Genomic DNA, 15,311 nt, shown 5'->3' on the forward strand with positions numbered 1-15,311 from the left:
GCAGATCATCTCCTAACAAAGATCAATCATGCACAATTAAGCCAGACATTCCTTAAGTGAGACGTCATTTCAGGTTTCCTAGATTGAGGTATCTTGAAAGGCCAATTGTTGAGCTGCTGTCAACTGAAAGCAAGCCCTGCTCAAGAATCTGAAAGTCTTTATTCATTTTTAAGGGTCACAGCTTCAGGAATTAGTTCAGACCAAAGGAAAGTACATGACCAATGAAGAAATACAGGGAGGTGAAAACCATCATGATTAATAAACACAGAAAATAATGCAAAATTTACTTCTTCCCAGCACTTTACTACACTCAGTTTAAAAGGTTTTAATTTCTGAACAGTCTACATATATTTATCTCCAAACATATAAAATGTCATTATACATCCCTTCTGGTGGATAAAATGGCAAATACTTAACAGAATGCAAAAATAATCAGGGTAGCAAGCAGGAAAAAAGCTCTTTTCTACTAGAATTTACACATGGAACCTAGAAAGAGGGACTAATTGCTCCCTGGGACCCTCTGATTAGCTAAATCTGACTTGTAAACAGCTGCAAGATCATGATATCAAGGAGTGCGTACCTCTGCTTTCTGTCTCACTGGCTGCTTGTGACACATTTTTCCCCTGATTTGAGCTGATTGGGCCTCTCATTTACCAATTAGAGGATGAGACTGAACAGGGAGGAAGAGGAGGATGATTTAAAAAATCTGCTCTTCGTTAGTTCTGCAACAACTGTGGACCATTCTCATCCAAATTAAATCAGGCTTCTGGCTGGTGAGCTGACTGGCAAATGCAATCTCATTCCCTGAGCACCAGAGCTGTACATGTGCCATTTGTGGTCCATCTGCAGGAAACACGACGTGCCAATTGCTTTCGGGTGGGCCAGGAGGGGGATGATCGTGGTCAAGAAGCACGTCACTGAGCCTTCCTCCTCCTTCCACCCAAGTGGATAAGGCTGGGAATCTTGTGAGACTGTGTGTTAAAACAACTTTAGCAATTCACACTGTCACCAAATAGCTGCTTTTGTCAACAGGTCTGGTTAGCAAAGTATCATTCTTTAAATGGGAAGACAGCAGCAATGAAACCTTGTCATTGTTTAAAAATAATTATAATGCGATATAGGAGTTCTAGCAGGTGATGTTGTGGGAAATGTGTTTGTTTTCTGTTTGTCCACTCTACCTCTTGAACTACAGTGCAAATGAACCAAACCCACACTCAGGAAAAAAGGTCAAATACAGGAATTTAACATTCACTCTGAGCCAGAAGTAAAACACACATCCATAGGAAACCCATATTCTCCATAGGGTAATCCTTGGGCAAGGGCCTCCCACAGGAAGGCTTTGAACTAGTTTCATAACTTTTATACATGCTATTTTGAGAGGGAAGTTGTGCTCTGAGGAGAGGAAAGCTCTCTTCAGAATAACACTGGGTCATTTTTTTTTTTTCTTTTTGAAAACTCATTTTCCAGAAAGAGAAATGTCATATTTTATGATGTCACGGATTTTTTTTTTTTTAAGCATGAGAGAATACTTTATACGAATATCAGCACAGAGGTTGCGATGCCAACCAGAATTACAGCTCCCTTCTCTAGCTCTGATTCAGTGGATGGGTAAACTGAGCTGAACAGCCTTACTGCAGTAACTGATGCCCATTTGTTCCTCTCTAATCTGTCCTATTTTGTCCCAATAATTGTCATAACCTGCGAATTCAGTTCTGGAGAGATTCAGAATGAGACTGTTCATAGTTAGCAGTGCAGATTACCATGAACTACCAGAATTACAAGGAGAATCTCACAAGGCACCTGACCATAGTAAGCTGGAGCTGTCAGTCTTCCAGTTTTGAGTGCTCCCATTTGAGAAAAGCACCAGATCTTGAATGCCTCTTGTCCTCTGTGATTGCATCTGCATTCTTGTGCTTCCATCCCCTTGGAGCCTGACTAAGCCCCATGATCACAAAGAGCTTGTTTGACTGATCTCATGTACGCTGAGAAAACCACAATTTTATTCTTTTTTTAGCCCTTGTTTGCCTTGCCACTCCTGAAAGCAGATGCACACAGGTGCTGACATTGTCAATGGGGAAATCATGTCAAACACTAGTAAGCCAAAAACTCCAGCAAGTGGCCTGACTGCACAGCACTGAATTAAAATGTTGCACTTATTCATAAGCTTCTTTGACATTAATATGAATAAAATGGCAATAAGCCTATATTTTATATTCTGTCATTTCACTCCGCATGACTAGTACTGTAACTTTGTATGCTCCCACTACACTCACACAGATTACACTTACAAATTGCCCCTCTGAATAAAGAGCACTGCGCAGGGATGACAAGTATTGATTTTCAATCTCCTTCCAAAATGACTCTATCATTGCAAGTAAGTCAGGCAATTTGCCTCACTTTACACTTCAGGCTATAGACCTCAGATCACATTGACAGGCCTGATCCTTCAGGAGATGTTTAATTAGAAAAGAAATGAAAGGAATTACTGTAAATCAGCACTTAGTCAGCAGTGCTACAGAATTTGTAAAGCTCCTTCATCCCCACCCTCCCTCTCACATACAAACTGCCTAGTTTATTCTCTATTCCCTACCTATTCTCTATTCCCTACCAGGAAGTGAGGTGGTTGTTTCACATAATTAGAATTGCTACCCCACCTTGAATCCTGGGGGCAGTTTTGGGCCCCTCACACCAAGAAAGCCCTTGAGGTGCTGGAGCGAGTTGAGAGAAGGGAACAGAGCTGGGGAAGGGGCTGGAGCACAAGTGTGATGGGAGCGGCTGAGGGAGCTGGGGGTTCAGCTGGAGAACAGGAGCTGAGGGGAGACCTTCTGATCTCTGAACTGCCTGAAAGGAGCTTGGAGGAGGTTGGTCTCTTCTCCAAAGTAGTAAGTCATAAGATGAGAGGAAATGGCCTCAAGTCGCACCAGGGGAGGTTCAGACTGGATATTAGAAACATTCCTTCATGGAAAGTGTTGTAAAGCAGTGGAACGGGCTGCCCAGGGCAGTGGTGGAGCCACCATCCCTGGAAGTGTTTGAAAGACCTATAGATGAGGCTCTTAGGGACATGGTTTAGTGCTGGATTTAGGTTATGGTTGGACTCTATGAACCTAAGGGTCTCTTCCAACCAAAATGATTCTCTAGAAAATCCCTCAGCATGGTCTCACCTGCAATTTGCTCTTTGTTGGCAGCTCCTACTGCCTGGAGCTGCAATAAAGGGCCACACCTGGGTGGCACAGGCTCACCTTCCCCGCCAGAGAGCAACCAAATGATGTGCAGTTGCCCAGCAGTTTTGCTTTCAGAGCTATGCTTTAACCTAATTATGACTAGCATGTAGTAAAAATACATCTTACTGGAGAAGAATTATAATGCAGTTAAGTGCTGTGCACACTGAGGAAGCCACCACACACTTCTCTTGAGAAAAAGGCTCCCTCCAGCCCCAGGGCCCAGATGAAGCCATCAGTTGAACAAGTTTCTTCCACAAACAACTGGAGTTTGTGACACTTTGCATCATGGTGCTTTTGGGGTTTTGTGAGGTAGGGGTTTCTCTTTTTTTAAACACACCTTGGGTTTACAGGCTTCCTTCCTCCACCCACGCTCACTTCTTCCTCCATCACACGCAGACCTGCAGGTTCGCCCTGCAAATTGAATATATTAATCTCATCTCTTAGAAGAGAAATGCTGCCTCATGCAGTGGCAAAGCTAATGACCCACTTCTTTGCAAAGAGCTTTGAAACACCTAAGTCAAAAAACACAAATGCGCGATTTTGGAAGAGGAACTGTGCGACACCTAATGCACATGCAGTGGCTGAGCAGAGCCATGTGAAGGGCGACCCTTTGGTGGTCTGAGACAGGAAAGGCCATTTCCAGTCTGGCCTCAGGTCCTGTGAAAGCTTCCAGTAGCCAGCACCCAAAGGCTGATGTTTGGAAATCTCAATGAAGGGACTCAAGTGCTTCCAAGTCTGAGATCCGTGGTACACAAATCCAGCAGACTGAAGCGAAGGCAACTTTAGAAAGAGACCAAGTCCTTCCCCAATTTAAATTTAATTCAATATTTTAACACAAAGGTATTATCTACACAGTATATTCTCACAGGATCCAGAGAGATCTTGTGCCATTTTCTTCTTGTCTTTGGATTTGAACAGTGGGCAAGAAAGATCAGCTGCATACCACAGAAAGCTCCCCCGCCCGCCGCTCCCCTCAGGGCCCGGCCCTTCCCTTCCCGCCCGCCGCTCCCCTCACGGCCCGGCCCTTCCCTTCCCGCCCGCCGCCGCCGCGCACGATGCCCCGAAAATGGCGGGCCCGTCGTGTGCTCCCTCTCGCGCGGCCTCACTGATGGGCCTCCAGCGAGGAGCCCACGGCAGCAAGAAGCTCTCAGCCAGCACCGTTGAGAGAAAAAGGGCGATAATAGCCCCGAATAGGCCCAGCGGGGGAAAGGGAGGGGAGAGGCGGGGCTGCGGCCGCCGCCGAGCCGTTGAGAAGAGGGCGAGACGCGCCCGGGCCCCGCCACGCTGCTGAGGGGAGAGCCCGGCCGTGGAAGAAACGCGCTCACCTCCTGCCCCAGCCTTCCCGAGGCCCGGCGTCCGTCGAAGCCTTTTCCTGCGGGCGGAGCGCTGCTGCCCGCCCGGCGGGCCCTGCGGAGACCCCCGCACAGGTGAGGGGCGGTCGGGGTCCCGCCGACCGCCTCGGGCAGACTCGTTGAAGCCGCGCACCCGCTGTGAGGCCTCTGCCCTCCGGTGGCAGCAGCTCTAACGGGCACGGTCCGTCCCGCAGAGCTTACGGCACAGGTGTGCGGCTGTGAGGTAACTGCCCCCCACGCCCTTAAAGACCAGGGGAGGGACCCCCCTGCCCCCGTGTTGCAGGGCCCACCCCCGGGGCGGGAGCAGGTGGGGGACCCGGAGCCTTCTGCCTGGACCACATGTTCCCCATTGAGGTAATTTAATAACTTTACCTGAGTTGTGCACCTGTTGTTGGGGTACTTCACATTTCCTAATGCGGTGCTGATACAGGTGAATGCAACTTGTATATTGACTTCAGCTGTGGCTAATGCTGCTGCACATCCATCACAGGCAGCTCAGGTGCACAGATGCCCTGGTTGTGTATCCACCAGCGAGCAGGTACCTCCTGGAAACCTTAATCCTCCCACATATCCATGCACAAGCGTGCACTCGCCCCTGGGGTCGCAGGGCTTGTGTCCAGCACTCCACTGAGGCCCAGCTGCATGCCAGGCTCTCACAAAAATACTCACAACCAGGCAGCCACAAGTCCAAAAATTCCCCAAAGCACAGTATAAGTTCTTGAAATGTGCCCCTGCAGGTGTCTGCAGGGCAACAGATGGCATGGTATGGGAAGGCCGGGATGTGTGGTAGGTTCGCTGTAGTGTTTTTCATAGCAAGTCAGTTCGTAGTTGTGCGAGTAACATATCAACCTTACCATGTGAAAGGGCTACAAGAACAACCTCTGTGCCTTTTACATACTTGTTAAGTATCTCAGAAGGATATAATGTGTGTCTCTGAAAGTGGTTATAAAAAATTACCTGCTGTTGGAATGTGATAGGGAGGAAAAATCCTCCTACAATTTTATTAAAACTTGTTACAAATGGTGAGCGCAATCATCCATCACCTTGTATAGATTACTTTTTCTTCTCTTCAGTGTGAGAAATGAAACCACTTGTTTACTGTAGCACTAATACATAGAGAACTACTTTCAAAGCTCCCAGCTGTGCCCTGTCTACCACTCACTATGGAAGTGACAAAAAAAATCACCAAAAAAAAAAGCCAGCCAACTTGCTCTGGAGCCAGTGGTCTGATAGTAGGGTGCATGTGACTGGTATTGCTTGTACAGCACAGAAGTATGTGGAGGAGGGCAGTTTTGTCCGAGTGGTTTTCAGCATCACTGATGCAGGTTTCTTGGCCGTCTTGGGGTGGATGGGGCAGTAGAGGAGCACTGGGCTCCTCCACAAGTGGTCTTGGAGACTGTTCTGCGACGTGAAGGGGAAACGTGCTTCTCTTGGAGTTAAGGACAGCAAAACCCTACAAAACGCTTCAGATTAATTTCTATTTTTGCTGTAAAAAGTCAGGAAAAGGTCATTTTATTTTTATGAATGCATAGAAGATTTGAAACATCTGGAATCTTCAGTATTTCTTTGAACACAGTGTTGTTAGGGTAAGCTCAGTCAAGCCTATGGACTTTAACTAGTGCTTTGTTGTTAATTGGGGTCACCAAGGTCACCCAGATGACTTGGACTTCTTCCTTTGGTGGGGTGAGGAATCCTGGCTGCAGAACAGCCTACTTGCCATTGACAGACATGGCTTGCCAGCTGACTATGTACAAAGGCTTTTAATAAATAGATGGAGTCTCATTCTAAAGCATATGCTAGTTCAGCCCTGGGTGGATTTTTTTTGCCTGAATTATTCAGGAGTTTAGAGAAGAGGAATCATTGTACTAAATAACAATAAAAATAACACTATGAACTACTTAAAAATACTTTATGATTAAAATATACTTTTCAACTCAGAATTCATTAGAACAAGAACCAAACACACAGAGTGAACCTTCTGTGCTTTATTACTTCCACCATTAAAATTTTCAGAAATTTCCAACCGCTTCAACCATTTGTTCTGGCGCTAAAAAGGAAAGCTTTGATTTCTAGTGGTCTCAGCTAAAAACACCAAGTTGTTCTGGGAACAACAGAGCTAACGGAGTTGAGCTTCCTGTGAAGCTGAGCTTTTTGTTCCTTTTTTCCTTTCTTTTTCCACGCAGAGTCACTGCAGCCTCCTTATGTGTGTCCTTTGTGAGAGCCACATTGAGCAAGACAGGCCAGTGACCCCCAAGCAGAATATGTAGCAACTGAGATCCGCTTGCCTTTTCCCTGGCAGAGGTGCTCATTTGGGTCCCTGATCTATCTAGATATCAATTGCCATACAATTTGTAAGAATTTAACTATCTTTGAATTGTCTATTCTTATGTAAAATTTTGTTAAAATAGTTTCTGGGGGCTTGGTTTGGTTTGATTGTTTTGGAAGTAGATTGAGAATGTGGTCACAAAAGGCCTGTTTTCTTCAGGAGATCAGATCACTGGATTTAAACAGCTCAAGTTTCTAGTCATTCTCCTGGGAACTTCAAATATAATTTCAGGACATTCAGGAATGAATAATGCCTCCTCACTATCAAACAGCGACTTTACACATGGGATTTTAAAAAGTGTAATGCACTGAAGGGAGCCCATAGTGTAGCATAACTGAATGATCAAACATACACAAGAATTTTACAGCGTGGGGAAGAGGACAATGTACTTGATCTAAGTCTCTTTCCAGAGCTGTGGAGGGCTGTCAGTACTCACTGTCTACTTCTAAAGGGATCTGAAGTCTCCAGGACTGCAGTGTCTGCCCACAGGCAGTCGCAGCTTTGTGCTGGGTTGGGAGCTCCTGCATTCAACATCATCCTCAGCCCCAGCTTGCTGGGGATCATTATTGCTGCAGAAGCTATGACAGCATTAAACTTGCAACTGATGGAGAGGATGTTTGTTGCTGCAGCTTCTGCTGATGTTTTAGCTCTTTTGGAAAAGCAACAGCAGCCTGAAAGTTCCTTCTTAAGTCCCTATAACCAAATCAGACTGTTTCTCTGTGAGTCTCTTTCACAGTATGTCAGCAGTTTGCCATCTGACAGTGGCCACACCAGCCAGATAACATAAGCTTAGTTTTTCTGTCCAGACTTTCCCAAGCACTGATGCAAACACTGTTTTGAAGTTGCAGAGAGTACATGATTTTAATAAAAATATCACAGCTTCTTTCATGTAGATGAGACCTGAGTGGTCCAGTGCCCTTCCTCACTTGCACTCCCTCCCCTGCAGGGCTGCTACCCTAGGACAGTTTTCCCTGTCCCCTGCAAGAACCAGCAAAGAGCTTCCCTTCTGCTCCCTGTTCTCAGGGCTTTGGCTTTCCAACATTACAAGAACATGCAAGGAATAAAAGAATAATAAAATCTTGGCACCTCCTTAGAATTGTTTTTCAACAGATCTCTATTGCATTATGTGCAGCTTGTGATTGTAAAGTCACTTTGCACTTACAAATATTTTCTGTTAGAAAATAGAATGCTTTAGCCCGTCACTTATTTTCAAGTGTTCAGTAATTCTTCGTGCTTTTTTCATTAAAAAATAAATCTCTTGATCTAAATATGTCAGAATACAGGGTTGAATTTTCAGCACAGAAGTTATTTATATATGCTGCAAAAGAGATTAGAATCATGCTTAATATAAATCCCATTTTCCTTTTAAAGCTCTTATGATGTAGGTACAAGCTGTACTATACAAATGGGGAAATGAGGACACAGGGAAAGTAAATTACTGAAGACCATACGAAATTAGCAATGGTACTGATTATCGCTAAGTATTCTGTTGCTGTTATCTCAGGAAGGAGGGGAAAATAGAAAGAACATATTCATTTCAAAAGCTTCAGATCACTGAAGAAGGAAAATGCTTTCTGATTGCCTGGCAGGAATGACTGTTGGAGGGCATCGCTGCGAGTCCTTTGTTGTGCGACAGTTCTTAAATTCCATTACTCATGCTGCTATTTTGGTCCTTTCTTGCCCTAATGCAGGCCCTAGCACTTGATTCACTTTGGTGGATCACTAATACATAGGGTGTCTCTCCAGAAGCCTCTGACTACACGGGGTGGCTTTTGGGGCTGAGCCATTTGGAGCAAGGACAGCTTGTTATCCTGTGCAGCAACATGCACAGTCCTGCACACTCAGCAGCACCTTCACTCTCTCTGCTCTGAACTGGGAGGATTGAAAAATGGCACATGCTTTTCCTCCCCTGCCTTAGTCCCCATCTTTCTGTCTTCCATACTGAAATATCTAATAACCCTCAGTCCCATTTCCAAGGGATATACACCTCCTTGTGCTACTGCCTTACTTACTGAGATAACTTCTGAAGGAAACCTTTTCATTAAACCAATTTCAGTATGCTCTATTTAGTTTTTCAGAGATTCTGTGAGAAAGAGAGAGATGAGTGATACAGGCTATTAATTGAACCAGTCCAAAATACTGTACTTTACTTAGAATTAAGTACTGAAAATGTTAACTGGAAGGATTAGTTAGGTCTTTGTAACTCTATTCCTACTGAATAATGCACACGACAGAGGGGAAAGATGCAAACATTTGGATGATGGAAGAAAACTGGTTACTAGGTGCTCACCATCTGGTCAGAGTAAGTGCTGACCGTGACTTGCACCAGTTCCCTTCCCCCAGAAAGACCCTGCTTCTTGTTTTCAGTTGTTTTCCTCATTAGCTTTGCAGCTTCCCTTTACACTTCTTCCCTGTTTTGAGCACTTTCAACTGATAGTCTCCTCAAAGCACACCAGCCCTCTCCCACCACTCCAATATGTTTCTAAGGAGGAGGCGGAAAATTTTTCTTGAGGGGACTCTTCAGTCACAGGTTGTACTGGAAATCCCTTTTCTCTTCAGTAGTTTATTGCTCTGTTGCTTTGTCCCACATTCCTGCTCACCTTCGCCTGTATATTTGGGATGCTCCCTCCTGTCTGGAGAAAAGGCTTGCTATCATTCCAGCTGCACTTGAGCCTGTGTGGTCTGAAGCAATCATTTTATTTAAGCTGCCATTTAAAAATAAAATCCTCTCTACAATAATTATAGTGTTGCATTAGAAAATACTGGATGTCTACATATTGCATACATAGACGGTACTCTCTGCACTGAGATAGCTACACCATCTGCTCTCCTGCTCCCTGTTCTTACTCCTGCAGACATTAGATAAACATGTTGAGAGAGCAGCAGGCTGTTTTCAATCATGACATATCTGAGCTATGTTTAAAGTCAAAAGCCTTTATTTACAGCTCAGTGAGGAGAGAGGACTCATAATCAAGGGCAATAAACTAGATCCATAGCAGTTTAATGGTTCAAAGGGATGGGAGCCATGTGTGTCAAACCTGTCATTTCTTTAAAATGGAGAAGGCTTCCAAAAGAGAAGAGGGGATGCAATGCTCCCTAGTTAGCATGAGATGGCCTTCAGTGCTGCAGGTTCTGTTTGGAGGCACAGCAGTGGGGCAAGTATGCACTGCATGTATCTATGGACATCATAGGGTGGCCTGAAAAGAAATTCACTGGCTTTTACCCAACATGTAGTGCTGAAGCAGCATGAGATGCTGGCAGGAATACTTGAAGGAGGACATCCTCTCTGGGATAAGTTGCCACAGCTGCTGTTAGTAGAAAAATGGATATTAGGTCTTCCTCCATGCTTGGAAAGGAAGGAGAGCAATGAAGAGGAAGGAATATTGGCAGGATGGTCCTGTAATGGCCTAGAAGTCAACCAGTCTGTCTCATGCCTCACTTCAGAAACACACAAAATTCAGTGTCCACCTGTGGACAGGAAGCCAGTCTTTATCACTTGACTTAGTTCAATACCAGCTCGGAGTACTTAAAACAACATTGAGTACCTTATACATCTAAGCTAATAATCTAAATCCTATCTGAACCTGGGCACTGAGTGGGCCTCTGCAACGTGAAGACAGAATGGTGTTCTGTTAACAATTTAGTGCTGTGAATGCAGGAATGGAGTTAACATGAAGTTTTAAATGTGTTGGATTGGTTGATTCATCTTTACAGGAGTTGTAATGGCTCTGGGATTCAGTCTCCTGGTTTAGAGCTAGTACTTATACCAAGGTAATTGAGCGGCCAAACTGATCTAGGAAAAGACTCCTACAGCACAAGCATGCAAAAAATCCCAAAGCCAGGTTTTTCAAGCTGAGGTTCTCTAGCAACGCATGTGCATTTTGCCCTGCTAATTCCATCAACCATTCTAATTTTACTTGTTTTCTCTCTGATCCTTGGAATTCAATTGTACTGATTTTCTGAGCATTAAACATACATGAATGTTCCCCTAGTCTGCTTAATGGCCCTAGCAAAAAATGTTTCGACTCATTGGCTATGCAATTGGAGCAATGGCTGAACACAATCTACTCTTTCAGGATTGGATGTTGGAAACAGCTATTTTTTTTTTATAGTGAGTGAACATGAAAAGCTATGATATTAGAAATGGTTCCTGAGAAGTGACGAATGGGCTTCAAAATGCAGCATAATGATCATTACAAGATGGGGTTGTATTTTGTTCTTGAACTGCTCTGCATGATTTATTGAGATGGGAGTAAAGATCCCAGAGAGTGAGGCTTCAGTAGCCAACCCGAACGCAGTTTGGGCTTCGGCAATGAGGCATTTGTGAACTTTAAGTCTTGTATTTCAAGGATGGTGCTAAGAAATGGTGTGGCTGAGGTGGATTGGTGAAAGGTGTTTTAGAAAAGCTGAAGATGGAGAAATCTCCAAGCCTGAAGAATGTCACAGCTATAGCCTTGCAGTCCTGGTGCTCTAGTGCCTGTCATGTTACAAAATCTCAGGAGTCTGAATTCAAGTTAATGTTGGACTGACAGTCAGTTTCTAAATTCTCTCTTGGTTTCTGCTGACCGAAACTGTTGTTGCACCAAACACTATGTAACATTTACACGGTTTCTGCCAGAGATTCATAAAACAGCTCTAGTAACTGAGCCACAATCTAAAGTGCCCAAGACACCGGTACTTTAGGCTGGACCTATTATTCAGTCAAGCTCAGCAGAATTTCTTCGTTGTGCTTCAGGAACATATCTGAAGCTGTTCCCAGCTGATTTCTGCTTTCTGCAACTCTACCAGTGCCTCTGTCTGTAGGAGTTTTCTACTCTCTTGAGCTTCATCCAGGGATTCTGTCTGCCATTAGTAGGTTCTCTGCAATCTGATCATCAATGCAGGCAGGGGGGAGGCCACAAAAAGCCTCTCGTTGCAGTTTCAGAATGGCACTGATATTTTTCTTCCTAAGATCTGTGTACTATCTCTGTTATTATGTGGTGCTTCTTTGCCTGCTCAGGCCAGGCAGTGTCAGCATCTACCAGGACGTGTGGTGTTGTAGCACCACATGGATACAGACTCCTGCTCTGGGTTCATTTGTAGCCGAGGCACAGAAAGGAATAAAACTTTCCCCTTCATCCCTCAGTATACTGATGATTGCTGTTCCTGGTGTGATAGCTGAGAAGGTAGGACCCTCCCAAAGTCATGCTCATCAAATGCAGTGTGAGCTCTGAAGTGGAGGGAGCGTGGGTTAGGTGGCACATTGGTGACATGCACCAAGCCCCCCAGAGTTAAAGCCTTGATTGTCCGATTAGTCCTCTGAGAGAAGGAAAATCTTCTTCGCCTGCAGAGGAAGAAGTGTAATGCCCTGTGTCCAATTTTCTTTTCATTGCTGTTTTTATTATGGAAACAAAATGTTCACTGATTCTAAAATGAAAATGAGGAAAGCTAATTTTTGTAGTTCTTGCTAATAAAATTCTTAATGTGCTCTTCTTCCATTATCGTAAAGATTGTTATGGTTTACTTTATCTCTGGAATCTTATTATTTTCCCCGGAATTCATGGGCATTCCTAATCTTCAAAACTATTTCATCTGTTGAGATATTCGTCCTTTATCTTATCTTTATCCTCAGTTAGTATGAGTATATCTTTATTATCCTACTTCTGTTTTCATAAACAATAAGTGGCTATTGATCATAAAAGCTTTAGGGTCTTTAAGAAGATGAGGCAGCAAAACTACTGGAAGCACTGGGTAAGAGTCTAAAGAAGAAATTCCGGGTTTACAAGTAACCAAAAACCTGATAGATAGCAAGGTAGTATTGAAAAGTGTTGGCTTCGTTTGTTATATTCTAAATGCCGCAGATAATATACTGAGCTGAGGCCCTGTCCATACTGGTAAAATGCAGGTCAAGTGTGTACATCAAATGTTATATGGTTTGGGGGCAGGTGAAGTATAACCAGCCTGACTGTACTGCCTCATGCCTGAGCATACTTTAAAATGGGTTTCAGTGCGGGTTAAAGGGCTGCTCTCCATTCATAAGCTGCTTTTCCCTCTGGAAATATTTTGTACCTTGTAAGGACGTAAGCAAAACTGAAATGATGCAGTTGCAAAGATTTGTTGGGAAAGCACGCCTGAGCTGGTTTGCACTAATATCTGTAATTTACAAGCACAAGAATTGTTCCGAGACCAGGAAAGGTGAGTGTGATCTACAGCTCAGCTCCTCGTAAAGGGCACTGCCGCACAGACCCAGGGCACAAATCCACCAGTATTCTGAAAACTGACAATGGGAGAGCAGGGCCTCTTTACAGTGATTGTTTTCATCCCCAGAAAAACAAGAACGAATGAACAGGAATCCAGAAGGATTTTTACCTCACATTGCACTTGCAGAGTACAAGAAGACTGTAGTGTGTGGTCCAACCCTTGCACATGTGCAGAGGTCCCAGTGACCACCTGCAGAGCCAAGGTGGACACAGAAACTGTCACACCTGTCACGAGGTGTACGTATCACTGCACAGTCACCCTTGCATTCATGGGCATCTGCCACTGCCTTTCTTTGACCTGGTGACTGCAGGAGACAGTCCAGTTAATCTTAGGGCACTGAAGCCTGTTTGACTATGTGAGGTAACACTTTAACAAAAAGAGATAATTGGAATTGTCAAGGAATTCTGTGAATTTGACTTCCGAAATTCTAAAACTTTTATCTGTCCTTTCCTGGCATGGCAGCATGAGTCTAGTAGTAAGCATGTCATGAAAAAAAGACCGAAATGCCTCTAAGCTGTGCACCCCCACACCAGAATTCACCTTATGTTTCCTTTTGACATCTGGCCAAATGAGTTGCCTTCTCCTGGAATAACCTGAACGCTGGCAGCTAGGCAGGAGCCAGCACGGTGATGGATTGCCCAGGCAGCCACAGCGACTCCAGTGTCAGCGGGTAACGAGGCAGCTGGAACCCTTCATTTTCAAAATGTCCCCTCCTTCTCCTTTGAGCCATCAGAACATGCAAAGCACATCAAGTACAGCATGAATCAGGCCAGCTGACAGCAGACTCTCTCGTTCAGACCCTCAATCCTGCCGTTAATCTTTCCTGCACTGAGCCAAATGCTCACAGTGGCTTTTCCTCACCCTCTCTCTGTTGAAAGCAAACTGTTACAACTGCTGCTGAGATGAGGAGGAGAGGACAGGGCAGCCTGTGTGTCAGAGGATTGAATCACCACCAGAAGGGAGAACGCACAGCCCTTGTCCTGCTTAAGCAAGGTGGTCTCTGTGCGCATTGCTATGGCAACCTCAAGCTCTTGGGTGACTGGATGCCATCAGTGAAACCTGTAGGTTGCACTGGCTGTGACGAAAGAGTTTTGAGGCCCTTTTTCCCACACCACTGGACTCAGACCACCACTGAACTTACCAGCTGCTGTGGAGTGCAGGCTGTAAGATTCCTGGAGACATAAGCTTTTCTGGTTTTTGTTGTGGGTTTTTTGGTTTTTTTCCCCCCCCATAGCAGTTTCTGCTGTAATGTCCACACATTGCTAGTACAAAAAAAGACAGCAGAAGGATAAAAGCTAATTATAGCTGTTGGCAAAAATGGTGGAAGCTCTCTCTGTGCTGGCAGTAGTTCACCTGACATGTGATTAATGGTGGTTACTGTGGGCACAGCCAAAGCTTGTACAACCCTAGATAAATAATAAAGAAGTATAAAGAGATATATGCTCCGTGAGTTAATAATTTTAACAGGCTGTGAGAAATGTTGCTGTTCTCATGGTAACAGGAAAGCTGTAATTTCACCTCTAATTTGAGGATGTGCCTATAATGTGTGCAGATAGCTTTCTGATGGGAACTTTTTTCTCTCTTTAATCGAAGCCTTTTTAATGAAGTGATATTATTGTATAGTTTGGGCAAACAATTTAAAATAGACTAATTAGCAGTAAATACACCATTGAAAAGTGTAGTCAGAATTATTTGGCATTGGTACTGCTGCTTACAACCCCTGGTTTCTGTATCAATAGGTGCCTGAAGCTGATGTAACGTGGGCATCTCTAAGGGCTCTTCAGGAGATTCTGAATACATTTGCATCTCACTGGAAGTTGCATTTGTAGTTATATTCATTAGATAAGAAAAATGTATCCACTGGTTGTCTGTGCTACAAACGTATGGTCATTATTTGAATAAATACCTCAATAACAAAGATTGAGAGGTCAAAGCAGGCCAAGGATTTGGGCAATCACTTTTTTCTACCATGGCTTTGACCCAGATATCTAGATAGACAAAGATATCTAGAGTGTCATCCTTTCCGTAGTAATCCTGAAGAAATAAGAATAAGGCACCTACATATGTGCTGCAGGTGCAAGACTGAGAATAAGACTTTCTCGGAAAACCAGCAAGAATTAGGCCTGTGATTCTTTAGCACTTTTGAAAGTATTATCTGTGGTCCTTTTCAGT

This window comes from Caloenas nicobarica, chromosome 17 (assembly GCF_036013445.1).
Source record: "Caloenas nicobarica isolate bCalNic1 chromosome 17, bCalNic1.hap1, whole genome shotgun sequence".
NCBI classification, from domain to species: domain Eukaryota; kingdom Metazoa; phylum Chordata; class Aves; order Columbiformes; family Columbidae; genus Caloenas; species Caloenas nicobarica.